We start from the raw sequence: 15,882 nt of genomic DNA, 5'->3' as shown, positions 1-15,882 counted from the left end.
CTTTAACCCAATGATCATCTCCAAATGCCTCCTTAGCACTTCTAGGTTCAAAGGTGGAGACCATGCGAGAGTTCTCTCTAATTATCCTTCTAGTTAGTACTCCAACATCCTTATCCCCAATAATCTATTTAGGAATGTGATTCAGTCTCACATACCTAGGAATAACATGATCATTCTCTTCAGGTTCAACTTCTTCATTATCATCTTCTTCTGAATTTATTTGTTCCAGTTGAACAAGTACATCAAGATTTGCTTTACCAATTTCTAATTTAACAGTTTCAGGTTCCAAAAGCAAAATGCAAGGATCTTCATCCTTCTTCTCTAAATTGATTCCTTTTTAAACTTCAGGACATTCATCTATATGAACATCAACACTCTCAACAATTCTCTATGTCCGATTGTTGAAGCATTTATAGGCCTTACTCTTGGTGGAATAGCCAATAAATATGCCTTCATCACTCTTAGCTTCAAACTTTCTTTTGTAATCATCTCTTTTAATAAAACATTTTCTTCCAAATATCTTAAAATAGCTAACATTAGGTGATCTCCCGTACCAGTATTCATAAGGGGTCTTTTCCTTACCTCTTTTCACCAGAACTCAGTTCATTGTGTAGACAGCTGTACTTATAGCTTCTTTCCAAAAAAATTTAGCTACACCTCCTTGTATCAACATAGTCCTAGCAGCTTCAACCACTGATGGGTTGTTTCTCTCTTCTATACCATTTTGTTGTGGTGTCCTTGGTGCAGAAAGTTGCTGCTTGATACCATTCTCATCACAGTACTTAGTGAGTTCCTCAGAAGTAAATTCATCGCCTTGATTTGTTCTCAGACATTTTATCTTTTTCCCACTCTCTTTCTCAACTAAGGCCCTAAATGTCTTGAATTTACCAAAAATTTCATCCTTATCCTTCAATAATGTGACCCACATCATCCTTGAACAATCATCAATGAAGATCATGAAATATATGTCACATTGAATGCTTCTTGTGCTTATTGGTCCACATAGATCTGTATGAACCAAATCTAACAAGTGTTCTGCTGAGAAGGACTTTCTCTTGAAAGTTGAAGAAGTCATCTTTCCTAACTGACATTCTTTACAAAGAGCATTAACTGGTTTGTCTAGCTGAGGCAGACCTCTCACTATCTTAGACTTGCTTACTTTAACAATATTGTCAAAATTTATAAGACAAAATCTCCTATGCCAAAGCCATCTATCATCTATTTTGTCAATCAAATAGTTGCTAACTTTAGGATTAAGATCAAATAGATTACCTCTGGTTTGTTTCCTAGTTGCAATCAATTTACCTTTGTTTTCAAAGATTTTGCACATACCATTTCTAAACTCGAATGGGTATCCTCTGTCATTAAGTTGTGCCACACTCAAAAGGTTGTGCTTTAGGCCTTCAACCCAATAGACATAGTCAGCACTGCTCTTCCCATTAAGAGAAGTAACTCCCTTACCTTTAACCATACAAGGTGAGTCATTGCCAAATCTGACAACATCACCATCAAATTCCTTTAGGGAAAGAAGTTTGCTTCAATCACTAGTCATGTGATGTGAACAACCACTATCAATGACCCAATCATTAGAGTTATCCATCCTAGATACTAGTGCCTTCTGATTTGATATTTCTTCCTTAATATCTACAAACACAATATCTTCACTAGCATCATCATCATATTCTTCATCAGATACCACTATTAATAGTTACAAGACAATATCTCTTGCCTTTACCCTTATACTTCTTAAATTTGTCTCTCTTGTATTCATTTTCACCATTAGGGTAATTAACTGCTATATGAGAAATCTTGTTGCATGCAAAACATTTTAAAGGTATCTTACCTCTATATTTGTCAGTGTCTCTAGGAAATCATTTTCCCAGCAATGCTTCAAGTTCCACTAAGTTGTCTTCATCATCAAAATCTTTGTTGGATCTAGATTCATAACCATGACTAGTATCTCTACTTCTTCTCATAGATGGGTTAGAGACAGAAGCTCTGAATGCAGATTTTGATTTTTGTACACGACCATCATAGCCATTTAGTTCAAAAGCAGTAAGTTTGCCAATAATAGAGTCAAGAGTTACCTTTGTCTTGTCAATGGAGTCAGCTCCTGAATAGCTACAACTCAGATAGCATAGACCAGTAGCAGAGTTCTCAGTACCTTACTGATCACTATGGCATCTTCCAGTTTCCCTCCTGCACTCTTTATTTCACCAACTATCTCTTTTATCCTTTGACCATACTGCTGGATATTCTCACCTTTAGACATTCTCATGTCATCAAACTTTCCTCTTAGACTCTCCTCTTTAGAAATCTTAACATGCTCATCACCGCTATAAATCTCTTCAAGTTTTTTCCAAACTTCATATGCAATTTCAAGACCATGAACATCTACATATTGAGCATCAGACATGGAACTGATAACAACCTCTAATGCTTGGTGATTTTCTTGTTGTTCTTTCTTCTGATCATCAGTCAGGATTCCAGTAGGTGTAATATTATTAGTTCCTATATGATCCCAATACTGACTACCAAGACTCTTAATGTAAATCTTTATTTTGTCGTTCCATATTCTATAGTTATCTTTGTTGTACTTTGGACCTTATTTCTTCATCATGATCTACAAGATCTTTTCCTCAAGTTGATAGGCTTTTAGATTAAAGAGGACCTGAGATGCTCTGATACCAATTGATGGTATGATGAAAGAATAAGTATCTGGTAGAATACTAAGAGGGGGGATGAATCAGTATACTGAAAAACTGATACAAAGTTTCCAAACTCAAATTTGATCACACAAAGTAAACATATCATAGTCAAGATCAATATTCATAAGAATACTTGACATCAACCAGTTTAACTGTTATTACAACTAAATAGTAAACAAATTCAATCTTGTAAACATCAACAATGCTTAATCATATCTCAACATATTCATCTCTCAATGCTTCCAGTTATCATGCCTTATCAGAAGTTAATCAAATCAACAAATAAGATCATAACCACAAAACATTCACCACTTGACATAAATGTTTATACGTGGAAAACCCAAATAGGTAAAAACCACAGTGAGACGAGACTCATAAGGATAACTACCTGAACTCTTCTGAAGTTCACCTTGCTAGGAGCCAAGCCTATTAAAGCTTTACAATAAGTCCTATTAAGAACTAATTTTGGTTAGGAATCACCCGGTTAAGGGATTTACAAATATGCCTTGATGAAAAGAACAATACCCTGTTAGGAGTAACCTCGTTGGAGGATTTAAGAATCCAGGCTAATGGACCACCTTGTTAGAGGATTTAATAAGTAACCAAGCTTGTTAGAGCTTACCCAGTTAAGGGATTTCACTTCTGTTGTAATTGTTAGAAAACAATAGGTTTTGTTGATCTGTCTGAATAGCACTACATTTGCTTGATCAGATCCTTTTAAGCTTCAATCTTCCTTTACTCAAAGTGCAGATCCATTCACCGGTTAGGCAGCTACACACTCAACAGGTTTCTGCCAACCTTGCCAACAACCTTTACAAACAACTTCATTGACCTTAAATACAAATCAATTAGGCCGGTAGCACAACAAAAACCTAATTCTCATCATTGATATTACAAACAAGTCGGTACAATCTTGACCTTTAGAAGTCATAACAATCTCTTCACATTTTTCAAGAAAATTCGAACCGCTCCATGATCACCATTTCATCGGACTTTGTAACTCATCATGTGTTGTGCATTAGATGCAATCCACTTTGCTCCTTCCCTAGACAACAAAAAAACACGTAAAACAATTTGAACTTATCCTCATACAATGATCACACGTGTCTCCATCATTACCGCTCATCAAATAATAAACCATCAAACTTGATCGGTTAGGGTTTAACAACTGATAGGGTTTACCGGTTACATTGCATAGAAAGGTTTGACCCTTTACACTAGTTTACCGGTTCAACTTACAAATTTAACATACTGGTTTACAATATCTTCCACAAAGCTCTTCCAACCAGTTACTAGCCAATATCAAAAATATTAGCAATAACATGAATACCATTACCAATTCAATTGACATCAATGACAACATATCATTAATGCAATCTATATGCAAAATGCCAACATAGTACATCTTACTACACTAAGCTTGAAAAAAAAAAAATTGAATTTTTGAATTTATGTTTTTTTTAAGTTTTAAAAATTTTTAATAAAGTTTTTATTAAAAGTCTTTTAATTTTTCAAATAATTTTTTATTAATTAATGTTCATAAAAAAATTTAAGATGTGAAAATTTTATTAATGAGTTATTAATAACTTAGTTTTTCATAAAATTTAAAAATTAATATTTTTTCTTTATATATTTAATATTTTTATTTTTTTTTGAAAATTAAAAAAAATTGTGTGCTTTTCTTTTTTTTTAAATAAAGGATTTTTTTTTAAAAAAATTGTAAATTTTATTTATTAATTTTAATAAATTTTTTATCATGTGCTTTTAATAAATGTTTGTATTAAACTTTAATGAGTTCTTTAAAAACAAATTTAAACACAATGAGCAAAACTGGGAAACAATTTTTTTCATCCACTTATCATACCTATCTTATAGCATCCTCTAAATGACAACAAAGGGGGCCAATTGCTCCTAATTTATTTTTGGTGACATACCAATCAAAGGGCATCACTTTCGCCATGGGTGCCTACCAACCCTCCTCCAAGTGACTTCTAGCACTAGGGCAATGATGCTATAACAAGCATGTTATGTATAGAATTGCCATCTAGATAATGAACTACTTCTTCTACCACTCGCATGAAGTCTTGCCTACTATTGATTCCGCCCAGAAGACTTTTGATCCCAAAAAATTTGATGTACTATTTGCCAGGTCTATTGTTGAGAGGTTTCTTATTGTAGGGGGATCTACTTGGCTCTTACAGACCTGGTATATAGAGCTCTACCATTTAGATCTATAATCATTGGCTATCGAAACCCACACTCTAGAAACTATAATTCTCCCCCACCCACCCTCTCTTTAGTAATTGCATGCATGCAGGCTCTCCCTTAGAATAGTAGGGGCCTCCCACCTTGTTGTGGCCCCTAAAATTTTATGGGGTCATTTCCCTACTATTCTATGGCATCCTCTACTATTATCAGCCCAACAAACTAAACTAACCCTCCCTTCATTTGAGGAACCTACTTTCTATAGTTAGCCATCATCGATGATCATTTGCAAGACATTTTTTGGTGGCATCTCAATCTTCATGTTTCTAGATTTGCACTATGTCAATGTTGTAATCTCTTGTATGAGCTTGTTGTACACACACTAATATAAAGTGCCATATCTTCCATTGTACTTATTATTGATGCTTCATTGGATATAATCCTCCTATACTCAGTAGGTTAGGAACTATCTTGTGAGACTTGGTACATATCTCTAGTTGAGAACGTATATTGTTTGACTATCTAGTTGATGCTCATACATGTGTATCCATGTCTAATCTCTATCATGTTGTAGTGAGTGATTCATCACCAATTCTTCATCGACAATGGTACATAGTTTTGTCACACTTTTGACATTCTTGGTGCAACATTGGCTCTATTTCTTCCTAATGGGGAAGAATTTTATTCAAAATCATTGGACCATCTTTGCAAGAGATTATAAATTAAGGGGAGGCTTTATGCTCTCTCTTCTTCTCTCCTATCGGGGAGAATTTTTCCTCACACGAGGTTTTGTTCTTCTCATTCATCATTGAGAGAATTGTGTGTTTTCATATCTATTTTGGGGAGAAGTTTTGTCCTATTGGGTTTTCTCCTTTCCTCTATTTCTGAGAGATTGCATTTCATTTGTACATGGTCACCTAACATGTCCTAGTTTCCAGGACCCATCTTGCATTATTAGTTTTTGGATACATTCTCCCTAAGTTGCACTTAAGGGGGGTGTTGGTGTAATTAATGTGTTTTACCTTGGTTATTCTCCACCTAGGTCCTAATTACACATCACATAAGATTCCTTAGGGAACCACATAGGATTTGTTAGAGCATCTCTAGTTTATGTGGACTTATCATGTTATTACTTTATCATATCCACCTTCCATGGTTGCACTTTTCCACCTTTGGTGGGTAATCCTCCTTTAGTAGTGTAATCACACTATCAATTTTCCACTTTAGGTGGGATGATAACTTTTCACTTTTTGTCTCATGTCATAAGAGTATGATATTTTTCATAATCTTATGCATTCCTATGTTCTCACCTTGGCTATATAACCAAGAGGTCTCTTATATAATAATAATCTAATTGATTCATTTTTGTATTGCATCATTAATGAGAATACAATTTATTCTTCTCACATTTGTTCTCTCTTGTTATTGTGCTTTCCATTAGGCCTATAGATCTTGGGTGGCTAACTTCATAGCCCATTATTACAATAATCTAACTCTTAATGCATCTATAACCTTAGATCCACCTTATTATCCTAGAGCTTATCTTAACCATAAACATGTTTTAAGACAAGATGATGTTATACATTTCTGCATTGATATGCCACCTAACATTACATTGAGTAGAAATGAAACTATTGATGATGAAAATACTTCATCCCAGCCATTGACCAGAAAAAGGGATATAGACACCAATCCAAATATATAAGGGTGTAACATGGAAACAAGATTGGAGAAAGTATAGATTAGAAGAAAGAATAATATTTAGGGATACTATCTAAGAGTTGTATCCTTATCAGAAGATAAAAATATAGATAAGAGATGTATTCATTATAATAGAAGAGAGATAGAAGAGTTAGATAATGTAATTAGAGAATATATAAAGACATAAGGAGATATAAGGAATGCACTTGATATGTTGATATATGAATATGAACATATAGCATTATTGAGCCCAATTGTATGTATGATGTTTTCTTTTTGTTTGAGCACTTAGAATAGATCTAGAATAACTTTGAGTACCACCTCAATAGGAATGAATCTAGGGTAATTAGATTAAAATTACATAAATTATTTGGAAATAGAACTTCGATCTGTCGTCTTTAGATTTATTTCTAGCATTGGTTCCATTGCTAAGACCCTAGTTAGGCTATATTGGGGTTTTTGTTGGGAATTGTAGATAAAATCTACATCTTTTGTGAGTTTATGCTCAAGTCATTGATGGAAACATGTCAAAATTAGTCTGAATGAGATCAGGAGCCATGTAGAGGTGATTAAGCGATTAAATATGAGAAAATTTGAAAATCCATTTTTTGGTATTTTTCTATGTTTTAGTAAGTTGCATTTTTGGATTTCTTCAGAGAAAAAATTGGGTTTGAGACTATTGTCATTCTCTTAACTCGATATTCGGGTGTTAAGGGATTGAAATTAGATCTTTTGAAGACCTTTCTAATGATGTAAGTGATTTCAAATTCTGAGCACCCAACAAGGAGTTATGACCAAAGTTGGGATCACCACATGTCAAAGTGACATGACTTCTAGTTAAGGTGCAACCAATTATTCTCACAAAGACATTCAAGCACACCACATATCAACATCGTGCAATTTTAAAAAGAAAAATAAAAAGAAGGCTCTAAAAGTTCTGTTAGCATGCCACATGTCGACAAGTCATAGGACCAATGATGTTTTGATTCTGGGGAGATTTGAAAAGTGCATCATTGTTTCTTTCTATGGCGAAAAGCCACTGAAGGCACCACATGGAAAATCCAAAGGGTGCGAATGCAAAAAAAAGTAAAAGCCCATTCTAAGGGAGTTGCAACATAAGTAATGGATGATCCATGTGGTGTTCATGTTGTACAGATGAAAGGGAAATAATTATGCAGAGATCATTAATATCATGATAATTGCAACAACCTCCATGATGACAATGGACATGTGGCAGGTACATAGAAGCCTACTTGGTTGAAATCACCATTTAAAATTAAAGAGATTTTCTCTATAAAAGCCTTTGGTCACATTGTAATGGGGGGTTCATATTTTCACCAATTCTCAGTAGACATAGTGGTAGAATAATTTTCAATTCTATCAAGCCTTAGCAGATGCCCCTCACAGGTGGGATCTAAATATTTTAGACTATGCCAAAATGGGATTTGTAATTTGGTCTCCCTCAACAATAAAGAAAATGTGGAACTCTATGTTTAATATTCCAAAGTTTTTTGTTTCTCACTATTTGTAAACTTGGTTTTTTAATTTCTAACTATGTGGTTATATCTCATAATTCCAAATCATGCATGTGTTCTTTTGAGGTTTTTGTAAATATTTTATAGTTATCGATTACATTATGCATAAATAAAGGTGAACCTAGTTAAATTTTTGGTGTATCACTTTAGGTTAGGTTTGCAACTTGTTTTCTTTCTATGTATTTCTACCCCTTTCCATCCCCTCTAAAAATCAAATAGTCAACTTCTAAAATATTGAAGGTAATTTTATAGGTCACATTAGGTTCCCACACCTATGAAACTTTCTAACTACCCTTTTAAAAGGTATTAGCCCCTTTGGGGGATCAAAAAGAATAAATTTTCAAAATCTTCTTATTACTAGATCAAAAAAGAAGCAAGAAATGAAATATGACTAACAAAATATTTGTCTTCTTGACATCTACCCTGTGAGAGGGGATCAAGTGCCAAGGAGATGGGAAGTGGAAAGGGAAAAATGCCCAAAAGACCTATGAAAAGATGTGATTTTTGAATAAACCAAATGGATAACCCCATGGTATGCAATATAGGAGTACTGCAAGACCAAATTTTTAACACCCATGACAAAAGGTGATAACAAGAATTTGAGATAAATGATGGAGAAAACTAAAACAAGGAGAGTAGACATAATGGCCATCTCTAATAGAGAGGAAAGGAGTCTTAGACAAGCAATGGAGAGAGAAGAAAGACACCAAAAAACAATGAAAATGACAACAAAATCAAGTTTGGAATTTACCAATAAGGCTGTTGCTGAGCATGCCACTATGGGTGCTTTCGAGAAAAGAGAAAAGTTAAGTAGAACTGAAGAAAAAGATATCCTTGAAAATATAAACTTTCAACTTGATAAAATGCAAGGATTGGTAAGTGGGATACAATTGATCTTTGAAGGGTATGGCAAAAGGAGATTGTTATTGGGGGGAAGTAGTAGCAACATGTCCTCTACCCTACCACAATTCTCGATGAAAGATTTTACTAGCATCATTGTCACATTAGATGATAGATTTAGGGATTTCCTATAGACTTTGAAAAGGATCCCATTTTTAACAAAAGGATCCCAATGAATACTTCGAAAAATCAATTAATTTAAGTATAAGGAGATTAAGAGGAGGAAATGATAAAGAAAATAACCAAGGGTTAAATGAAGAGGTGCAACCAAATAATATGTCATTTAAAAATCAAGGAATAAAAAGGAGCCTTAAAGTGACACAACCCTCAAACTAGAACCCATCCCTAGCCAAATATATCAGTAGGAGGTTTCAGATAGAAAGGATACCACAATGAGAAGAGAAGAGAAAAGAAGAGAAAGAGAAAAAAAAAGTAACCGATGAGAAATACATACCATAGAAAGAGATACTAGGAGAAGAATAATTTTATATAAAAATAGAAAGAGAATGACAAAGAAGACAAGCTATAAAGTACTAGCAAAAAATAAAAGAAACCATCTTAGCCAAAAACTAGTACCTAAATCGGTAATTCTATATAAGACACAACTGAATCTCAGAGTAAATAATAGAATTGATATAGTAATCAGGGTCTCTATATTTAGAACTAATACGGCTAACATAGTAGAACAATTCTTAATTTTGGAATCTATATGAGAGAAGATAGGAAGATTTGTGGATAAGGAAATATTATTGGACTTTGTGGGGTCCCTACAAAAAGAGGAACTAGAATGGTATGTTAAACACTATCCCCAACTAGATGGAATGAAGTCAAGTCCAAAATATTGATAAAGTTTGGGACACCAATAGTTCCCACTAAGAGTGTGACAAACACAACAAGCCTCATATAAGGCACCACATCCATCAAGGTGTATTGCAAAAAATTTAAAGAGGTTTATAAAAAGCTGGAAGAACCTCTAATTTAGAAGAAAGAGATTAAAGGGTTCATTTTAGGAATAACCCAGGAAATACGACTTGGGTAAGATGGAAGAGACTTTTATAAGTATGGAGATCTAATCACAATGGCTTACTAGATAGAGGCCCAAACCTAGAGGATCTCAGAAAAAGACCAAAATTTAAAAATTATAGAGAGTTTGTAAGAAAAAGTTAAGAAATTGGTCATCCAACAATAAATTAGGACATCTAAGAAAAAAATCCTAGAATTTATATGGTGTACTTATTGTAAAAAAGAAGGGAACATCTAGAATGATTGTCCCAAGGACAAGAAAAAAAATACATTACCTACCAAAAGAGAAATTAAACCTAACTCTATGTATTGTGTGTATTCTCAAGAGTGGGATCTACATCTCATCAATAACTATCCTAGAAATAAACTTCCCATCTAGAATGGAGGTAATTCATGTTGTTCAAGTAGAGAATGTATATTGGAAGAAAAAAGATGAAGTAGGCTACCAGATACCACCCTAATAGGACAGCTGGCATGCCTATGTAATGTAAAAGAGTCAAGGTTATCAAGAGGATAATAAAGATTCTAATTACAAAGGAAGATAAGGAAGAGGCTGAGAAAATAGGAGGAATGATGCAACCTACTTCAACTGTGGAAAGATTGGCCACTATGCATCAGAGAATTGAGTAGAGAATAGGCTAAAATGCACATTTTATGGAGAAGAAGAACATAAATGTTCACATGTGAAAAAGAAAATAATTTTTTTATAAACCAAGAGAATAGCAAACCTTCTTGGAGTGATGGGTTACAGAGAGGAGCCTAGGTGATCTGAAGAGTACCACCATAATGAGTAAGAGGATACTATAGGATGGACATGTGGACTTTGGACACTTCATAGGAGGACAACTCTGAAGAAGAGTTGATAATAGAAAAGAAGAAGAAGACAAACATAGGAAAGAAGAAAGCTATTGTGGTAACTAGACAAGGCATTGATACTAGGAAAAACAAGAAGAAATCCTTGGTGGAAGAAGGATTTGAGGAGTATTGTAGTCCAAAAGAAGCTAAAGAAGATGATGAACTAACATTGTTCCAACCAGATAAGAAGAAAAATGATAAGGTAATAGAGAAGCCAAAGAAATCCATAAAGAATTAGCTATAGGAATAAGTGGCATGTTTTACTGAACAAGATGTCAAGATATTAAAGGATTTAGTTGTCATGGTTAGACAAAAATACTTGGTAGTTAAGTAAAAATAATTGAGGAAAGATTGGAATAAACAACCACAAGTGAATCAACTTTCAGAGGGCCAAAAGTGGAATAATGGTCCCTTATAAGCATACAATTAAATGATCATAAGATTAAGTATGTAATGGTTGATCTTGGAGCAAACCTCAATATCATACCCTTTGCAACATGGGAAATATTATGTAGACTCAAACTAGCTAAGACAGACATGAATACTTTAGGCACATGGAAGAATGTAGAGGTTAATATCTAAGGAATCAAACAATGTGTTGACTTGGATGTGTTATAGATGAAGGAAATTTTTAACACATTCTAGGCTCTACTTGGCCTGAGATAGTTTGTAAACTCAAATGGTATTGTAGACTCTTAGAAAGAGGATATCCCATTTATAAATGACACTAGAATAGTTAGAATTCCTATAGTTTACCTAAAGGATACAAGCTATATTGACAAAGTCACCTAGGACTAGGTCAGATGTGATGTTAAGAATCTCTATACTATCTGTAGCCTTTTGGATGAATGAAAGGATAAAAAATCTTAATACTGAAGGATAATTAGAGCTCAAGAGTGAAACCAATAGCATTGATAGTGATGCAATATTAGAAGCATGGATACAATGCCAACCCAAAGTCACATCCCAGAGAATCTATAGCTTCTAGAGAGCATTCTTAATTCAAATTAGACCAAACTTGAGTCATTAAAGAAACTGAAAGATGGTCACAATTATATTAAAAAATAGAAGCATATGTAAACTAACTAAGTCCCAATACACCATGGTAATTCTAAGTGAATTGCAAGAGATATGCTAAAATATGCATCTTATGACAACAAAGGGTCCATGCTAATCAAAGGAAAAGTCGATACTATTAAAACCTCACCATGGCACAAAATTCTAAAAAGGTTCGACATGACATTGGAAAAATACATTAAAGGAACACGTCGACATAACTTACACTTTTGTACTATAATATAATATATTGTAACATTAGGGTACATTGAATGATGATAAATTTAGGTGATAACAACCAAAAACTACTATCCATAGCAACTAACAGAAAAATTATAGTGGAAAATTTTGGGTAATAGCTATAGGAACTAAGGAAACCACTAAGAGAAAATTATAAAAATACTAAGCTATTACCCCCACACTTTGATTGGCCTACATCGCTATCTTGATCAATGATGTACAAACCTTTCTCCAAAATATATAGATTTTGACATCACTTCCAGAAGAAAAAACTCAATTACCACACTTACATGTCCACATTCACCAACTACAAACACTCAAGAAACAATGGGATGAATAGTTCCACACATTAAAGGTCATCTAGAAGGACATTTTTTCATAGAGTAGTTGACTTGACGACAAGTAAAGGTTTTGTTGAGGGGATTATTTTGATTGGAAATCGGGATATAGACACCAATCCAAAGATATAAGGGTGCAACCCAGAAACAAAATTCCAAAAAGTATAAATTGGAAGATAGAATAATCTTTAGAGATACTATATAAGGTTTGTGTCCCTATTAGGAGACATAAGTATATATAATAAATATATTCACCAAAATAGAAGAGAGATAGAAGAATTAGATAATGTAATTAGAGAAGATATAAAGATATAAGGAGATATATTGAATGTACTTGATATGTTGATATATGAATATGAAGACATCAAAATATTAAGCCTAATTGTGTGTATGATAATTTATTTCTATTTAAGCACTTAGAATAGATCCAAAGTAACTCTATGTACCAACTCAATAGGACCATGTCCTAGATAATTAGACTACACCTGCAGAAATCCTTTGAGAATAGAACTTCGATCAGTCTCCTTCAAATTTGTTGCTAATACCAACCCAACAAATTAAGACAAAATTACTCTCTTACCACACAAGTGGAAATGAATGATGCTAATAAATATGTACATCCTCCTATACATATCCATCCTTATTACTCTATTAATCTATTTGATGCTCCAAAGTACACTTACAAAACCGATTTCAATGAGATCTATGATGAAAGTCCTTTCCAATCACATTTGCAAACAAATTATAAACATGGTTTTGACATGATTTATAAAAAAGGATATAGAGGACATGGTCTTGGATATATAGAATAATGAATCAAGGTCCCAAAAGAACCCTCTTCCCAATACACTAGAGAAGTCATGGGATTCCCTACTCCATTCTTATTGATTCCTCCATCAAATCCTAACCTTCCCCTTCTAAAAATAACTTCTCTAGTATAAATAACCTTCTAGAAACTTAAATATGATTCAAAGATCACTTTTCCTTTCTTAGGACATAGGTATAAATTTAAACCAAGAAATGGTAATAATTTTTGTCTCTATCATCATGTCTATACTCCTCTATTTTTTATTGTATAGAGCATTTAAAGAATTTTTTCAAGAATTATATGATAAGGTTTTTATTCATATAACATTTTATGTTGATCATTTCCTAAATCCAAATTTGCATACAATACCCTTGTACAAGTTGATGATACAACCATAGGAGCCAAGAATCATCTACAAGTAAAACACCTATCACACAAAAGAGAAGAAGCCACAATCAAGATGTTATGCGATCTTGAGAGAGAATTGATCCAAAGAGGACTCTGATAATTAGATTAACCTATAAATAAAATTGAATGATTACAAATGAATGAATGACCTTCTTTTATACAAAGAAAGAGATGCCCTAATCCTAAAACTATGACAACTAAAAAAAAAATGAGGAGATAAATTAAGCTCAACTATAGCTTGAACTAAATTAAAGCTAATAGTAGTCTAATTAAATAAAAGGTAATTTAAAGCACCTAAGTTTATCTTAAGTGAATAAATTAATTAAAGGACGTAATTAATAAATAATTAGATAAAGTTTTCTAATTAATCTAACACCCCCCCCTTAAGATTATCTTAGGGAGTAGCTTAAGAGCTAAACATTAATGAAAAATGCATGCATGAATGAGTCCCAACAATGAAGGCCTGACTCAATGTAACCCCTTAAGGACTTCTTATATTATAATAGTACAATGAATGCAACCCCCCCCCCAATAAGAGAGAGAAGATGAGGATATGACTCCCCTTAATGAAGAAGTAGCTATTATGCCAATGACAAAACCCTAAAGACGGAACATGATCCACCACCTGTAAACAACACTTCTCCCTTTAGGAAGAAACAAATTCACTATAGATATGAAAAGCCACTCTCATAAATAGAAAGATGTAGGAATCTGTATCAGAACTATGCGTTCCTCTAGAAAATGCTTAAATGTTGCTATGTCCATGAAAAATGACGATTAAATAAATAAATCATGTACATGCCCAATCAATGTAGGAGGTGACAAATTAGGACTCTACAAGAACTGATGAAGAACAAGCTACATGGAAGATCAAGATAAGCTGACAATACTGAAGTGGCTATCAACAAAGAGGAGATGAATGTCCTCAAAATAATCCTCCAGATCTACAATATGAAACTCTAGAAACAAGGATGATATGTCTACAAGATATAAATCCTAAGTAGAAAGATATAGAAGCATAATGTCTTGTTGCACTAAATTAATGGGGGTATGCCTGAGTCAATGCCAATCTGATAAAAAATAAGAGAATATGAAGATGATTGTGATGAGATTTCAATGTGAATGGGAACATGAATACAAGTATTTGATCCATAGAAACATGCAAGACCTATGATATACTCAAGCTCCTCTAAAGTATTGTCATCTAAGGTTATGAAATCTGCATGTGCAAGGGGAAGAAGACAATCTATTGCAAGATCCTCTAGGAATGGAGAGATATGAGGGTCTTCATGCATCTCCCAAATTTGAGTCCAAACTGTGTAGAAAGTTTCTATTTTTGAAAAGTTTCTATTTTTTGGAAACTTTATGTTCTTAGAAAGTTTCTATTTTTGAGAAAAAATTCAAAAAAATTCTATTTTTGGAAACTTTCTATTTTTAGAAACCCTTATATCCTTCCAAGCCCTAATTGACATGCACTTGGTTATTTTTCCATAACTTGGTCATATAGAGTCAAAATTGTATGAACCATATGTAGATGAGGAAAAAGGGAGATTAGTTCAAAAACCAAAACATGCATACAATATTTTCAAGATAATCACAGAAACTCAAATTACAAGCTAACTTTCCTAATCCTACCAACAAAGTAACTAAAATAAAACACAAAGTAAATTCAAACCATACATTTCTCTTCTTCAATTAAACCTTGCTACTCTTCCTTTCAGCTCTAATGGGGGTATGTTTCTCTCGAGAGGCCAGGTGCATGAAACAACGAAAGCAAAGGAGACGGTGTACATGACTTACTAGGAATATGTGATTAAAATTGATTTCTATTTATTAACTATTGATGATTATTTGGAAAGAATAACATTATCTAATCTAGATGATTACCTGAAAATACAACAGAACAAGGATGTATAAAAGTTAGATGAAAATGCGACAGAATAAAAATGCATAAAAGTTAGATGAAAATGTGACAAAATAAGAATGCATAAAAGTTAGATGAAAATGCAATAGAATAAGAATGCATAAAAGTTAGATGAATTGATTGAAGGGGAGTCCTCAATTTATAGTAAACTGGAGGCTCAATGCATGGGTAGGATCAAAAA

The sequence above is a fragment of the Cryptomeria japonica genome, chromosome 7, assembly GCF_030272615.1.
Source record: "Cryptomeria japonica chromosome 7, Sugi_1.0, whole genome shotgun sequence".
In the NCBI taxonomy this organism is placed as follows: Eukaryota; Viridiplantae; Streptophyta; class Pinopsida; order Cupressales; family Cupressaceae; genus Cryptomeria; species Cryptomeria japonica.
The sequence above is the reverse complement of the archived record's forward strand: the minus strand, read 5'-3'. Positions refer to the sequence as shown.